Source organism: Neovison vison, chromosome 13 (genome assembly GCF_020171115.1).
Source record: "Neovison vison isolate M4711 chromosome 13, ASM_NN_V1, whole genome shotgun sequence".
NCBI classification, from domain to species: Eukaryota; Metazoa; Chordata; class Mammalia; order Carnivora; family Mustelidae; genus Neogale; species Neogale vison.
In genome coordinates this window covers 87,086,654-87,102,698 of record NC_058103.1, presented here as the reverse complement: position 1 = coordinate 87,102,698, position 16,045 = coordinate 87,086,654, and positions in this window count along the sequence as shown.

Below are 16,045 nucleotides of genomic sequence, written 5' to 3'. Positions count from 1 at the left end.
AAGTGGACCTGGGACTCTTGCCCCAGAGGACCCTGAAATCTCCTTGCACCTTTCCCCCTACCCATTCTTTCCTTAACTCCCTCAAAGTGCACCTGAAAGAGAGCCAACCAGGCATATAGAGGGCTGGAGTTAGTAGGGCAGGAAAACACTATCTCCAAAGTCCAGAGAAGAGGGAAAAGGGAAAGAGGGGAGAATGAAGGTTGGCCAGCAGCCCAGTTCCCCAGGAGTTGACGGATAACAGAAAGGAGGTATATTATTTTACCAGGAGACTTGGCCAAGAGGGAGTGTCACCAGGTCATGGTGACCTCACATTCATGCCACATGTGGGGAAATGAGGAAACCAAGCCCAGCCTCCCTACAGGGCACTGGGGAGCCCTCACCACATTCACCATGCACAGACCTCTTTCCCCACCTTCCTACCATCCTTCTCTTCCTAATGGCTTTCCTCCTTGGCCAATATCTCAAGCTAGCCGGTGATGACTATGGGCATTACCTAGGATCAAGAATGGAACTGAAGGACAGAGCAGCTCTCAACCTCTCTTCTCAGGCAGCACAGGCCCTAGAGGACAGCTGTCATACTCATTTTCTTTACCCACCCCAATACCCACCTCTCCATCCCCATGTCTCCACCCCCGAGTCCCCACCCCCACTCCAAGCTGCTATTGCTCTGTCTGCTTCATCACAGCAGAATTCGGTCCACAAGGCAAGGATGATGGTAGAGCAGAATTTTTACCTGGGATCCATGTACCTGCCAGACTCACCAGAGTCTCTCTAGTTTTAGGGGCTATGAACCCCTGAAACTGGCTGAACTGTGTACATAGGCTCACACAAACATTTTGAGGGGTGACTCCATAGCTTACTTACAACAGTTTCCCAAAGGGGCCCGTGACCCTATAAAGGGTTAAAAATCACCAATATAGGGGAATGGGGCATCTTAGTGGGTCTGAATAGCTGGGAGGAAGGTCACACCCTCTAGTGACATTTCTTCTAAGACCTCTCTCCCAGGCCTTCCCAGCCTCTCTCTCAGGCTGGTTCTGAAGGACACCCAGTGGCCTGGCCTCCTGCGCTATTGGCCTCTAAGGTCAAGCAGCAGGGGCCCAGCCTCCTGAGCTGCAGGGACCAGAAAAGACTGTCTGGGATAAAGGGGTCAGGGAGGTCAGGAACCTCACTCCCCACCTCTCATCACTGTCAAAGCAGACCCTTCCCTCTGTACCGTTCCTCCCCTTCTAGTACAGGCTATCAGGACCTGCTTGGCTAGAGATCTGGGCTCTGAACCCGGTGACCAACTGACCAACAGCAGCACCCTAGTTGAGGCTGCAGAAATCTATTTTGGAGAATTTTCTCTCTCTCTCTTCCCACCCCTTTCGGCCATTTGTTTTCTCCTCTGCTGACTGATGCTGGCTGTAGGAGGAGGGTCCCTGGAGAAAGGCAAAGTTGCTCTGAAAGGTGCCAGCCAACAATCTGGGAGAGATGCAAAGAGTTAAGGGGAGGCTGCTTTCAACAGAAGAGAAAACCCAGCTCCCTATAGAAAGCAGGCAGCGGCCCTCTCCATTGTTTTACCTGGCTATAGGATTTCTCTCTAAGACAAGGAATGGGCTCTAAAACTCTGGTAACTGGATCACTGGGAAGGGAGGTTTTTAAAAAACCAGCTGACAGCTGAATAATAGGAATTACCAGGCAGACTGCCCTGGGGTTGCTGAGGTTTGTAACTCAACCCCCAAGGAGGGGTTCGATTGGAAACTGATTTATGGGTATGGTGGGGGTCTTGGTGGGGGAGTCCATAGTGCTTGACCCCCTCTTGCCTCTTAACTCCCTCCAGGAGGGATCGTACCCATAAGAAAGACCAGGGACCCAGAAGATTTGAGTGTTCTTCTCTTGCTGGAATTGCTCTAACAGAATGAATTTATCTCTCAGAGCATCATTCCATCTGTCTGCAAAGGAACAGTTGCTCTCTTCTGAGTTGCGATGTGTGTGTGTGTGTGTGTGTGTGTTTAAGAGAGAAAGACAGAGAGAGAGAGAGAGAGAGAGAGAGGAGAATATACTTGAATAGACAGACTGGTTTCTGCTAATTGGGTAAGCAAGTGGAGAGACTTGATTTCCCAGTCAATGAGCTCACTTCTTGCCCATCTCTGGTTCAGTGGGATGCAAAGAGAAAAAGCAGGTGCTAAAGAGAAAACATTTAGAGCTCCAGACGTGGGTGGAAAGGAAGAGGCAGAGCGAGGCTGCCATGCGAAAGCTCAATGGAACCTAAAAGATAAGGTAAAGTCCAGGATCCCATGATTTATGACATTTAGCACACATTCAGTTTCAGTTTGCAGTGAATGAATAAATATACACTTCCAGATTTTAAAAATATGAATAGTGTCATGTTGGGGAGTGGGAAAAAAAACCCTGCAGTGGAGGATTTCCATAAATGTCCTCTCTCCATTGTGTTTGTCACTAGGGATGGCTGGCCTTCCCTGAGTCTCACCTCACCAGCTGAGCCTCCTCCTAGAAGACAAAGGTGATGCTGCCAGGTCTTTGGTACCCTCAGACCACCCTCCTCCTGGCTGAACCTGACAGAACATCTGTGGAGACACATTTATAGGAAAGCTACAAGCATGGCCCTCAGGGCGGTGTCCTCAGCTCCCCTCCCCACCCCCAAACTGCTCCCCAGCCTACCAAAAAGAAGTAGGCTTTATCTTGCCAAGGAATGAAGAAGTCCAATCAAAATACTCTCCTTTTACTCTACTTCACCCAGGACACCATTTTCCTGGGCAAAGGTACACCAGGACATTAGTACATTCTACTCCTTGGGCTTGTCAGGGAAACCTCAGAAATGTTCGGCTGAGGCTAGAATGTTCTGTTGATTGCTATCAAGGAAACCTGCCACCTGGAAGAGCTGGGAAGCAGTCTTTTCTGGGTCTAGAGCCTCCTGGGTTTTGAATCTGGTGCTCAAAAGGATCAGGACCAAGAAGATGAGTTGGATCATCTCTTTCCCAGCCAAGCCCTTAGTCCTACTATCCTGGAGTGGGAGAAAAAGTCACTATCAGGCAATGACAGAGGGGTTCCATCCCCCAGGTGTGAGTTCATCACACATCTACTGAGCATACACCATGTTCTAGGCTCCACATCAGAGGCTGGAAGTACAGATATCCCTGGGGGAATCCTTGAGCCTATCTGTACCCTCCCTCCCAAACACAAACCCTCATATGCACATCTCAAAGGGAAACTGGGGACAGGAGGAAGGTCTTTCAGGGAGTGCTGCAACTGAAAAAGCTAAAGGTAGGCAGATTTCCCAGGGAGCCTCAGCCTCCCCCGAAGCAGTCCTGCCTTCTTTCACACAGAGTTATCCTGGAAATGTCCAAGGCCCCACTTCTTCCCTGTTTCCAAGGCTCACCTGTCCTCAGGTGGAGTAGAAAGATGCAAGGAGATTTGAGCTCCGTTCCCAGCTCTGCCATCAACAGGTGCCCTCCACCACTCTTGTGTCCTCATTCAGAGGGACATGCCTTCCATAAACAGGCTGGCTTGGTGGGGCTTAGGACTTTGGGGTCAACATGAGCCTCTTATCCTAATTCCGCCAGAGGTCCCTGAGTTATAACCCAAACAACTCCCACTGGGTGAGCACCGATGGAATGCTAGACAGTAGACAAAAGGCAGCTCATTTAATCCTGAACGAACCCAAGAGGGAGCTGTTGCCATCTGTGCCATTTTACACTCAAGGAAACTAAGGTCCCTTCTCCACAAAGACAGGCAGGAAATAGCACAATGATCCGAGGTCAATCCCCTATATCTATTGCCTTAAAGGCACATCCAGTCCTTCCCCCAAAGATGGAATTCATTCCCCTTCCCCATCAATAGCACCCTGGCCCCTGTGCCCCCAGAACAGGAAGGCCAAGCCTGAGGCAGTCTAGCAAGGTAAATTCCAGCCTCTCTCAGTTGCTACCACTCCCACCACCACCTGCGGCAGAAGCGGCAGAAGCGATTGCATCACCCTGCAGGAAGTGGTCCAGTAGCCGGCATGGGCCCTGGGGCACATTTTCAGTTCCTACTTCTATCCTTGCCTACTCTCAGCACCCGGCCTTATCTTTTGCCCCTACACCGGCCCTGTGGGTTAAGGCTAATGTGGGTGCCTGGATAGGGAACTATGGTTTGTTGCTTGGATAGGATTTGTACCGGACTGTGCCTGGATAGGGGACTATGGTCTGTTGCTTGGATAGAATTTGTACCGGACCAACAGGAGCCCCTTGTCTCATTTCCAAATGCTGCCCGATGGGGGAGGAGAGCCTTGCCAGCCAAAGTGATCAACCAATCAGAGATCCCAGGGCTCAGACAAAAAGTCCTCTTGGATGCAGGAGACAAGTCCCCTGCAGCCACCATTACCCTGCACCTGCCTTTCAAAGACAAGTACCTGCATGTCTGGGCCAAGGTGCCAAAGAGCCTGCCAGCACAGCCAGGATGTCTGTTGTGGTGTATCGAGCCTATTAGATTTGCAGACACATTGCACTTGGCTTGGTTTCCCTTCCTACATTCACCGTGAGATCTTCTGGAACGGAGGATAGATCCTCAGCCCTGAACTTCTGCTCCCGCACGTCCTGGACTTCCTGTCCCTCTCTGCCAACTTCCTTCTCTCTCTCTCCCCCTTGCAGCACTATTCCTTTATTTCCTTAATCTCTCTTCCTACCCTGGTTTCCTCCTGCACTGGGTACTTCTGTCTGGCCTCTCTCTTCTGAAGCAGCCACCGTCAGCTCAGAAAAGGGACTTATAAAACATTCAACATTTTAGCAGAATTCAATCTGTGTAGAGAAGCTGCTTCCTTTAATGTTATCATCCCCATTTGAAAATGGTTTGAGTCTGAGTGACATTTGAAATGGCTTTATGAGTGGGGTTATCACTGTCTCTTCACTCTTCGCGCGTGCGCGAGCAGACTGTGCGAAACCACTGACTGCCAAATGGATCTCTCCAGCTCTCAGATGCTCTTTGCACCACCGACCTGACATACTCCTTGGCAGGGGTTAGGGCACCTGAGACAATGCTTTAGATAAATGCCAAGCTGTTCTTTTGGGACCAGCTTGGCCTGAAATGACCAATACTGGTTTACTTTGTTTAAAAAAAAAAAAAAAAGTCAAACTGCAACGTGGAAGGGCGTAATGATAGGGCCAGTCACGCTCTCTCTCCCAAGGCTTGGTGTGTGCGTGTGTGTGGGGGGGGTAGTTCACTAAACCTGTTCTAGAGGTAATTCACCTCTAAGAAATGAAGGAGGACCTCTACTCTGAGCTCTCCCTGCAGATCAGACCTGGTTATGGAGACTATTCCAGGTTTCATAGACTCCTAAGCATTATCTAGGGCTATGTAAACACTTCATGGAGAAATTAAATGTCACAATCAATCCTGGACTTCACAGCTTGAGAAAAATATCAAAAATTCCCAGATGCTTCAGAGTAGAATCAGTTTTCAATCCTAACCCCTCTTACGAAACTGACCTCTGTATAAGCCCCTGGCATAAATTCTTATTAACTTCAGGGAGAAACTATTTCTCCACTTATATCCACTCTGAGACAGGGTCATAGACTACGAACTTCACTGTCCCTTGGACTAAGTAAACTCTCAGAAGGGAGGAAAAAAAAAAGAATCTCAATGTGGCTTTAGGTTTAGAATGTATTTCCCTGAAAAGCAGTCTACCACTTTCCTTGTCTGCAGGAAGGAAGTTTTTGCTTAAATGTTTATTGCTCAAATATTCCTTGAAGGCAGAGACCTTCTGTATTCCATTTCTTTGGTACTGAAACAAAAGAGTGTGTGTCATTATCTTTGAAATGTGATTTCTTTTTTTTTTTTTAAGATTTTATTTATTTGACAGAGAGAGATCACAAGTAGGTAGAGAGGCAGGCAGAGAGAGAGAGAGAGAGAGAGGGAAAGCAGGCTCCCTGCTGAGCAGAGAGCCCGATGTGGGACTCTATCCCAGGACCCTGAGATCATGACCTGAGCCTAAGGCAGTGGTTTAACCCACTGAGCCACCCAGGTGCCCCGAAATGTGATTTCTAAGAAATAATTTAATCTTATATTTGGGGCACATCATTTTATTTGATCTTTTTTGGTTCCTTGGCAATGGGGATCTCTTGCTATTTCTACATGTCTCCAATAAGTTTAACCAAAATCATGATTACTTCTTCCCTGAAAAGAAACTATTTACTTTACACTATTAATTGAGCACATACTATGTGCCCCAAGCTATAATAGGAGTATTAAGAAGCCAAGAGGTATAATCTCCTGTCTACCTTTCCCACTGCCTGCCATGTAATTCACTTACCATAAAATGCGCCTATTTAAAGTATGCAAACTTGGGGTGCCTGGGTGGCTCAGTGGGTTAAAGCCTCTGCCTTTGGGTTAAGCATCTGCTTTTTTTTTTTGTAAACTTCTCATGCATTGCTTCTTTTTTTTTTTTCCAATTTATTTATTTTCAGAAAAACAGTATTCATTATTTTTTCACCACACCCAGTGCTCCATGCAAGCCGTGCCCTCTATAATACCCACCACCTGGTACCCCAACCTCCCACCCCCCCACCACTTCCAACCCCTCAGATTGTTTTTCAGAGTCCATAGTCTCTCGTGATTCACCTCCCCTTCCAATTTACCCCAACTCCCTTCTCCTCTCTAACACCCCTTGTCCTCCATGCTATTTGTTATGCTCCACAAATAAGTGAAACCATATGATAATTGACTCTCTCTGCTTGACTTATTTCACTCAGCATAATCTCTTCCAGTCCCATCCATGTTGCTACAAAAGTTGGGTATTCATCCTTTCTGATGGATGCATAATACTCCATAGTGTATATGGACCACATCTTCCTTATCCATTCGTCCGTTGAAGGGCATCTTGGTTCTTTCCATAGTTTGGCGACCGTGGCCATTGCTGCTATAAACATTGGGGTACAGATGGCCCTTCTTTTCACGACATCTGTATCTTTGGGGTAAATACCTAGGAGTGCTATTGCAGGGTCATAGGGAAGCTCTATTTTTAATTTCTTGAGGAATCTCCACACTGTTCTCCAAAGAGGCTGCACCAACTTGCATTCCCACCAACAGTGTAAGAGGGTTCCCCTTTCTCCACATCCTCTCCAACACATGTTGTTTCCTGTTTTGTTAATTTTGGCCATTCTAACTGGTGTAAGGTGATATCTCAATGTGGTTTTAATTTGAATCTCCCTTAGGGCTAATGATGATGAGCATTTTTTCATGTGTCTGATAGCCATTTGTATGTCTTGATTGGAGAAGTGTCTGTTCATATCTTCTGCCCATTTTTTGATATGTTTGCCTGTTTCGTGTGTGTTGAGTTTGAGGAGTTCATTATAGATCCTGGATATCAACCTTTTGTCTGTACTGTTATCTTTGGGGTAAATCATGATTCCAGGGTCCTGGGATCAAGCTCCACATTGGGCTCCCAGCTCAGCAGAGTCTGCTTCTCTCTCTGCCTGCCACTCTAGTTAGTTGTGCTCTCTCTCTATCTCTCTGTCAAATAAATAAATAAAATCTTTTTTTTTTTTTTAAAGCATGGGAAACATGTTTAAACAAAAACTTAAACACAAATGTTCAGGGGCTCGATCCCAGGACCCTGGGACCATGACCTGAGTCGAAGGCAGAGGCTTTAACCCACTGAGCCACCCAGGCACCCCAAAATAAGTCATTTTAAAATAATAAATTAAATTAAATTAATATTTATTGTGCATCAACTATGTGCCAAGTATTTTGGTTTGGGGAAATAAAAACTGCAGAGGTCAAAGGGTCTTGATTAGCGCCCTCCCCCCTCCATTCTAGCCAGCATCCTCAAGTCATCAAGACACCTCCCTCCACCCCTGCAAACACCTCTCCATTCACACCCAGGGGCCATTGAAAAAGGAGCCAGGATTCCTTGGGGATTTAATTAGATGGCCAGACATAATGCTGTGAATCAGTTAAGAAGCCAGAATAACAGGATCAGAACAGGGCTTCAGAGACAGACAAATGGGGATTCAAATCCCAGCATTGACACCTACCGGTAATTTGGGAATAATAAATTAATTTCTTTGAACTTAGTTACAGTAACTGTCAGGTGGAAATAATTATAGTACCCTCTTCACATGGTTGCTGGGGAGTAGAAATTGCAAAACACTATACAAGTCACCCTAGTAGAGTGCTTTTGTACATAACAGATGCTCAATAAGCTATACCTATTACTATGTGTTCAGCACTGTGTGGCAGCCACAGGATAAGGAAAGAAAGTCCAAAAAAAGAATGAAAAAACAGGGGCACCGGGTGGCTCAGTCGGTTGAGCATCAGCCTTTGGCTCAGGTCATACATGATCCCAGGGTCCTGGGATGGAGCCCCTAGCAAGGCTCCCTGCTTCTCCCTCTGCCCCTCCCCCCTACTCTCTTTCTCTGTCTCTCTCTCAAATAAATAAATAAAATCTTACAAAATATATTTTAAAAAAAGAATGACTCCTGCTCAGCGGAAAGCCTGCTTCCCCCCTACTTGCCGCTGCTCCCCCTGCTCATGCTCTCTCTCTCTCTCTCTCTCTCTCTCAGACAAATAAATAAATAAAAACTTTAAAACCAATTTAAAAAAAAGAATGGAAAAAAAAAAAAGTTGGCCAAATTTTCAGAATGTTCATGTTCTGGTTGGTGAATCGAACCTAACACATATAAAATATCTGTAGCATTATAAAAAGTAGCATGTAATTTGTCTAAAAATCATATACAGAATATGATTACTATAGGAATAAATAAAACTATAACATATAAATGTTTGACACCAAAGTGCCTGACATATAGTGAGCACTTGATAAATGCTAGTAGTTATTATTAACGGTTGCCTTTGCCTTAGGAGTCTCTCTAAACAGTGGTTTTCAAAGTGTGGTCCCTGATCCAACAGTTTAGCAAAGTATGAAGTCAAATGGAAGCCACGGTGACCTAGTGCCTATATGCCATCCTGTATAAGTGGTTGTACAAAATGAGACCTTTGGAAGAAATAGATTTTCACCCCTAACCCTGCCTGCAATTAGGGAAAAGAGCCACCAGGCTCCTCAGCTGGGCTTGCTGGTAAAGCAGGAGCTTCCTCTGCTATAGGCTGTTTCAGGGAAGGAGTTAGTAGTGAAAGAAGGGTGAGGTTTGGAATCCTTCAGCACAGAAATCCTGCTGTGCCCCCTTGTCAATTACTTAACTTGTTAGAGTCCCAGTTTCTTCATCTGTTTATAAAAAACAGGGATTAAACAAGAGGACAAACATGCAAGTCCTTAGCATGTTGCCAACCACATAGATGCTCAGGAAATGTTTGTTTCCCTTCCCTTTCCCAGAAAAGGGAAGGAATGGCAGGGGTATGATCGGTCAGCTGTCCGAGTCTCCTCTGTGACCCCCCAGAACCAGTGTCCCTCTGACTCAGTGTCTTTATCTTTCAGAGCTTTTACTAATTAAGAACAGAGTAAGATTTACATGTTAAGTAAATCTTCTCTGATAATTCCCCAGCGGGGGCTGCAGCAAACTGGTGGTTTAACTCACTTTCAATTACAATCTACAGTCCCAGTCCATAACTTAGAATTTTAAGTAAGAGAACATAAGTTTTGTAGTTTTTTTTTTTTTTTGAGATTTTATTTATTTATTTGACAGACACAGTGAGAGAGGGAACACAAGCGGGGGGTGGGGGGGGCAGGGAGTGGGGAGGGAAAGGCAGGTTCCCTGCTGAGCAGGGAGCCCAATGCAGGGCTCCATCCCAGGACCCTGGGATCATGACCTGAGCTGAAGGCAGACACTTAATGACTGAGCCACCCAGGTGCCCCCGAACATAAAATTTATTTTAATTCTAGAATTATTAATGTAAAAAATAATATGACAGTCTTGTGATACTGTTGCTTCATAGGGGAGACAGTGCCTCCCAGGCTGGACCCATTCCCATGTGGGGTTGGGGCTTTCTTCTGTGCTTTCATTTTTGGGATTGGGTTCACATTTCTCCATTCTCTTACAGAGTCTAGGGCTGAATTTCTAAAACAAAGAAGAAAAGGAAGTAGAAGGAAAATAAGCTGTTTTCTTTAAAAAAAGGAAACGGTCCCATCTTTTAAATCCCCCTAGCCCACACGGATGCCCACATGAACCCCACATTCCCAGCCTGGGAATCTGAACAAAAATAACACCAGGACTCTTGGGATCGCCACATATGTTGCACTTATTTGCATACACTTAGATGCAAACATACACAACGAATTAATTGGGGTGCCCAGTGGTGATTGCAATCAACCCCAATATTAAAAACTGGCCTGTGGGAAATAGGTGACATGACCACAGGCAGACCATGCTACTGGCTGTGCTCCAGGGAGGACCAGAATCCCAGTGCAAGAGAGACCTAGTGTCCTCCCTTGATCTCTCTGCTCTCCCAACTTTCTCCCCTTTTCTCCCTTTTCAGATCCAGATCCAACTGCCCTTCCTTCTCCCTTAAGATCCAGGGGAAACCATGGCTCAGTGATTCCCTCTTAAGAGCATGGAGTTAAGGTGGGCCTGAGCCCCACAGGATTCCCAGGCTGCAGAGAGCACACCAGTGTAGGAAGAGGGGGAACCCCATAGGCAGTACCCAAGAGAATCTGCACGACAGCTACACTGGTGGCATGCAAGAGCATGCCAGCAGCATGGGACCTTGCAAGGAAATCTCCACGGAGGTGGGCAGAGGCCCAGATTTGGGAATGTGGGGGAATCTGGCCCTGATCTAGGACACCAACCTTTACAGCACACCGTTGAAGTTTCACACTGTCTCCCAGAGCCGCAGAGCCCTTTCTTCTCCGGCCATTGCTGACCAGTGTGACTCCTGGAAAGAGCCAGACAGATTGTTCTAAAGTCTGGATTTCCTACTGGCTCCCTGCATCCAATAGGCCGTCACTCAGAACCCTGCCCCAGAAGCCTGGAGGAAGTGGGAGGGGACAGCGTGTAAGGCAGGATCCACAGCTGGGCCTGTGCTTCCCCTGGGTTACGGGGAAATCTTGACTGCCCTGAACTCTGGCCCCAAATTTCACTTTCAAGGAACTCAGTGCCTTTAAACTTTGAGTTACCTGGTCTTCCCAGGGCAGAGCCCTGGGGGCAAGGTCTCCAGATCCTGCATGATCCTCAGGCCAGCATCACCCACATGGCATTGCTTCAGGTGCCTTCTCTCCTCACAGGATTGCCCACACTGGGCCCAAGATGGCAGCTGCCAATCTGGAATGCTATGGAAAGTTCCTTTTCCCTCTGGGTTCCTACAGCTTGCCCTGAGGCCTCCAGGTCCACACCTGGAAACCTTTTGGCATAACCAGAAGGCCCTGTTAGGATCAGCTGTTGATTCGAGAAAGGGGCTGTGGCCTTCCCTACAGGAGGTGCTCCAGCTTCTCTGGGGTAACATTCAACCACAACCTCTTCCCAAGGACCAAGGGGCTTTTCCTCCTATAACCAAAGCCATGGGCCCAAAGCTCTCTCTTTACTGCCCTTAATCCCCTCTCCTGCAAGGGGCTTCACACAGCACATGTTTGGTTGGCCATCGTGGGAAAGACTGCTTCAGTGGAGTGCAGCTCCTAAGTGATTAAGTACAATTGGCAAATAGAGCATAAAACCGAAGGACAGTTACAGCCGCAGGGAAGAGAACTCTAGGCGCATGTCCATAATCTCTTATCTGAAATCCAAAGGCCAAAATCTAAGCAATAAAAACAAAAACAAAATCCAAGAACAAAAAAAAACAAAACAAAACCAAAAATTGCCACATGTGTAACGTATTTGGCATCAAAGCCTATGAAAATGATGTGACGCTATCTGTGATTTCTATCTCATTTGGGTGATTATTACTACGTTTTCCTGCCAGATCAGTACTTGCTTATGGAGTGCTGGCCCAGATCCTGCTGAAGGCGGTAGCAAAATACACGGAATGTGACCCATAGTATATGTCTCCGACGGTTCAGATAAGGGATTGGGAACACACAGAGTAGGCTATTACGAGCAAAGAATAAATTATACCAAGGTATGAACGGCATTGCTCAGGAGACTATTTAGACTGTGTGGAGTAAGTTGGCTATGAGTCAGACCTGCTGAATTCAGATCCTAGTTCCAACATTGACCAGCTGCGTGACCTTGTAAACATTGCCCAATCTCTCTATACCTCCTATTATGAACTGAATTGTTTCCACCCTCAAATTCCTACATCGACACCCTAACTCCCAGCACCCCAGAATATGACTGTAAGTGGAAAGAGGTAATTAAATTAAAACGAGGTCATTCGGGTGACCCTCTAATCCCATCTGACCCGTGTCCCTGTATAAAGAGGGGATTAAGACATACGGAAGACACTGGGAATGCACGTGTATGAAGAAAAAGCCATCTGCATCCAAGTGGAGAGGCCTCAGAGGAACCAAAGTGACAGCCAGCGAATTGCTTGACTGACACCTCGGTCTTGGACTTCCACCCTCTAAAAGCGTGAGAAAAGAGTTTCTGTTGTCTGAGACACTCGGTCTGTGGCATTTTGTAAGACAGCCCTAGCGGACTGACTAATACACCTCCTTTTTGTGGATGATAGTAATAGAACCCAACTGTAAGGGTTGTTATGAGGATTGAATGAGTAAGAATGTAAGAATTATGTCCAATGTCTGGCAAAGTAAGCACTCAGTAGATATCATCTATTATTATGTTGAAACAAAGACATGTCACATTTACTCATTCACTTATACCAAAAAAAAAAAAAAAAAGTATAAGCCCAGCCCATTTCTTGTCCCTGAACTGTAGACCAAAGGCCTACTCAGCATCTCTGTTTAGATGATGAAAGGGTACTTCCCACAGACCGGCCCCTCCTCAATCTTCCCCATTGCAACCGGCCACTCCATCCTTCTGGTCTCTCAGGCCAAAACTTTGATGTCATCCTCAACTCCTCTTTTTCTCATATTTCACATCCAATCTGTCAGTAAACCCCATTGGCCGTGCCTTCAAAATGTATCCAGATTTTGGAACTTCTCACTATATCACTGCTACCCCCCAAACCACCATTATCCCTTGCCTGGGTTGTTGCAACAACCGGCCTCCCAATTCCCTCTCTTGCCCCTTGTAGTCTATTCTCATCCCAGCAACCGGAGCAATCCTGTGAACACCCACACCAGATGGTGTCATTGCCCTGCTCAAAACCATGCAACTGTTTCCCATCTCACTCCAATTAAAAGCCAAAGCCTGCAGTGGCCTGCCTACAAGAGTGAGTGTAAGTGACTCCTGATTACCTCGAGAATCCATCTCCTCCTTCTCTCCTCATTCCCTCTGCTTCAACCCAGTCAGTCTCCTTACTGTTCTTCTAAACTGTATTTCAAGAAATACTAAAGGAAGTTCTTCAGGCTGAAGAGAAGTGATATCAGTTGGAAACTTAGATCTACCAGAAGGAATGAAGAGCACTAGAAATGGTAAATACCATGGGTAAATAGAAAAGATCATTTTCTTAATTTATTTAAGAAGAAAATAATAACCATGTATTATGGGATTTTTTTTTCAATGCACAGAAGTAAAGTAGATGAGAGGAATAGCCGAAAGATGGGAAAGGGTGAATGGAAGGTATAGTAAGTTTCTCACATTATTTGTGAAGTGATATAATGTAGATCCAAAGTAGCCTGTACGAAGTTAAAGATGCACATCGTAATCCATAGAGAAATCATTAAAGATAAAACAGATATCCAGCTACAAAGTGTAAAAAGCAACAAAATGAGATAGTACCAAGTAATCCGACCAGAAGCAAGCATAAAAGGAGGAACAAAGAAACAATGAACATATGGGACGAGTAAAAATTAATAGCAAAATGGGAGACATGAAACTAACCATATGAATAACTGCATTAAATAAAGATGGACTAAGCATGCCACAGAAAAGACAGAACTTGTCTAACTAGTCTAAAATGTAAGATGTAACCAAGTTTGTTTACAAGAGATGTACTTTAAACAGTGGACAAAGTAAAGGCCATGACAGTAAAAGGATGGAAAAAAAGATGCTACACAAACACTAATCATGAATAACCTGATTGTATTAATATCAAATAAAGTAAACTTTAGGACAAAGAGTATTGCCAAAGGTAAATAGGAACATTTCATAAAGACGAAAGGATCGGGCCACTTGGGGGACTCAGTGCAGAGTCTGCTTAAACTCTGTCCGCTTCTCCCCACACTTTTGTGCACTGGCTTTCTCTCTTCCTCTCTCTTCCTCTCAAATTAAAAAATCTTAAAAAAAGGATGAAAGTATCAGTTCATCAAAAGAAATAACTATCAAAAATGTGTATGCACCTAAATAACAGGGATTCAAAATACATGAAGCAAGAGTTGACAGAACTAAAGGGAAAAATAAACAAATCCGTAATTATAGTAGGAGATTTTAACACTCGGTAGAACCAACAGACAAAACTCAGTAAGGATGTAGAATATTTGAACAATAATATCAGCCAACATAATCTTTCTGACATTTATTGATCACTATATAGAAAATATATTCTTTCCAAGTATACATGGAATACACATCAAGATAATCTATATGCTGGACCTCTAATATCTAGACATGCTCAGGACCTTTGTACTTGCTATTTCCTGGCACTGGAATAATTTTCCTTTCAGCTATCTACATGGCTTATTTCCTCACAACCTTTATGTCTTTACTCAAATGTTACTTTCTTAGGGGATCTTATTTTATTTTATACCTTCTCTCCAGAGCAAGTCCTATTTTCCTTTATTGTTGCCTCAATGCTATTGTCCATCCTTGCATGCCAGATCTGGGATGTGCTTACTCTTCCCTGGCTTGAGTCTGAGGCCCAAGACCTCTGGAAGGCCTTTGCCCAAACAGTGCATCTTGTCAAGAGCAGTAACAAAACCAAGTGCTAGGTGCCTTATCATGGTCCTTTCTATTTACTAAAAAGCCACAACTAGTATGGAATGTGTAATGAAGGGTTCAGGTGTCACCAAGAACTTGACCATGTAGCCAGCAGAGCTGGAGAGTAAAAGAGAAGAAGATGGATGATGGACAGAGACTAGGAAGGAGAGGAGTAGGAGCTACCATCTCTATAAATTATTATCATAAAGATTCTTCCCGAACTGAGCTCCCCTGCTTCTGGGGGTTGTTGGTCCTCCGTGTCACCTGTATCACTCTCCTCCTCTGCTGGTCACCTACTAGAGGCAGAAGACAAGGTCACTGGAGCCAAACAGGTTCCCGAGGCCACATGCCAGCCCCTGTCCTCCCTGGGTAATGGCCACTAAATATGAGCTGAGAGAAATGTGTGGAATCCACAGAGTCCCCACCCTGAAGACTTTATGGTAAAACAGTAAAACAGGCCCACAGTAAAACAGTATGTGGGGCAGTAAAACAGGCCCACAAAATATGTCACTTCAAAAGTTCATTGCTTCTAGCCACTATAACTGTACATGCCCACTTCTTGGCTCAAGCCAACAGTTAAAGAGTACTGGGCTGGGTGTCTAGGATGGTGCTGCTCGAACCTTATGGAGTCTCCTGGACTTCTTATTACAGTGCAAACCACACTCTGATTAGCAAAGCTGCAGAGGATTCAAAGATGAAGAAGTCAAGGCTCCTGCCCTCGCTTTACTTAAAATCCAGACAACACAGCATGGTTGGGGGGTGGGGGGCAGAGGTGCCATGATAGAAGCATAGCAGAGAGGACAGCAGAGCGATGATTTCATGGGTTTCCACCAAAAAGTGCAAGGTTAGGGTAGATAGCAAATCTCAAGCCACTAGACAGATTTAACATCTAAGAGCTTTTGGCAAGAGAGAGCTGGGGGTACACAAAAACTTGGAATAATATGACTGAAACCAACTTCTGTATGACCAGGGCGAATACAATGATGGGCTCCTCACTTCTGTCCACTCTGATGGAAATTGCTGGAGGAGAAGAGACCACCATTGTGACGTGGCCAGTGTGAATGTCTTCCCATAGGTAAAGAAGGCTCAGGATTAGCTGTGGGGAGCTTCTAGGAAATGAGCCAGAAGTACATCAGAAGGGAGACGCAAGCAGAGAGGACAGGCAGGGAGAGTCTAGCCCATTGTGGGCTGGTCCTGAATTCTTGTCA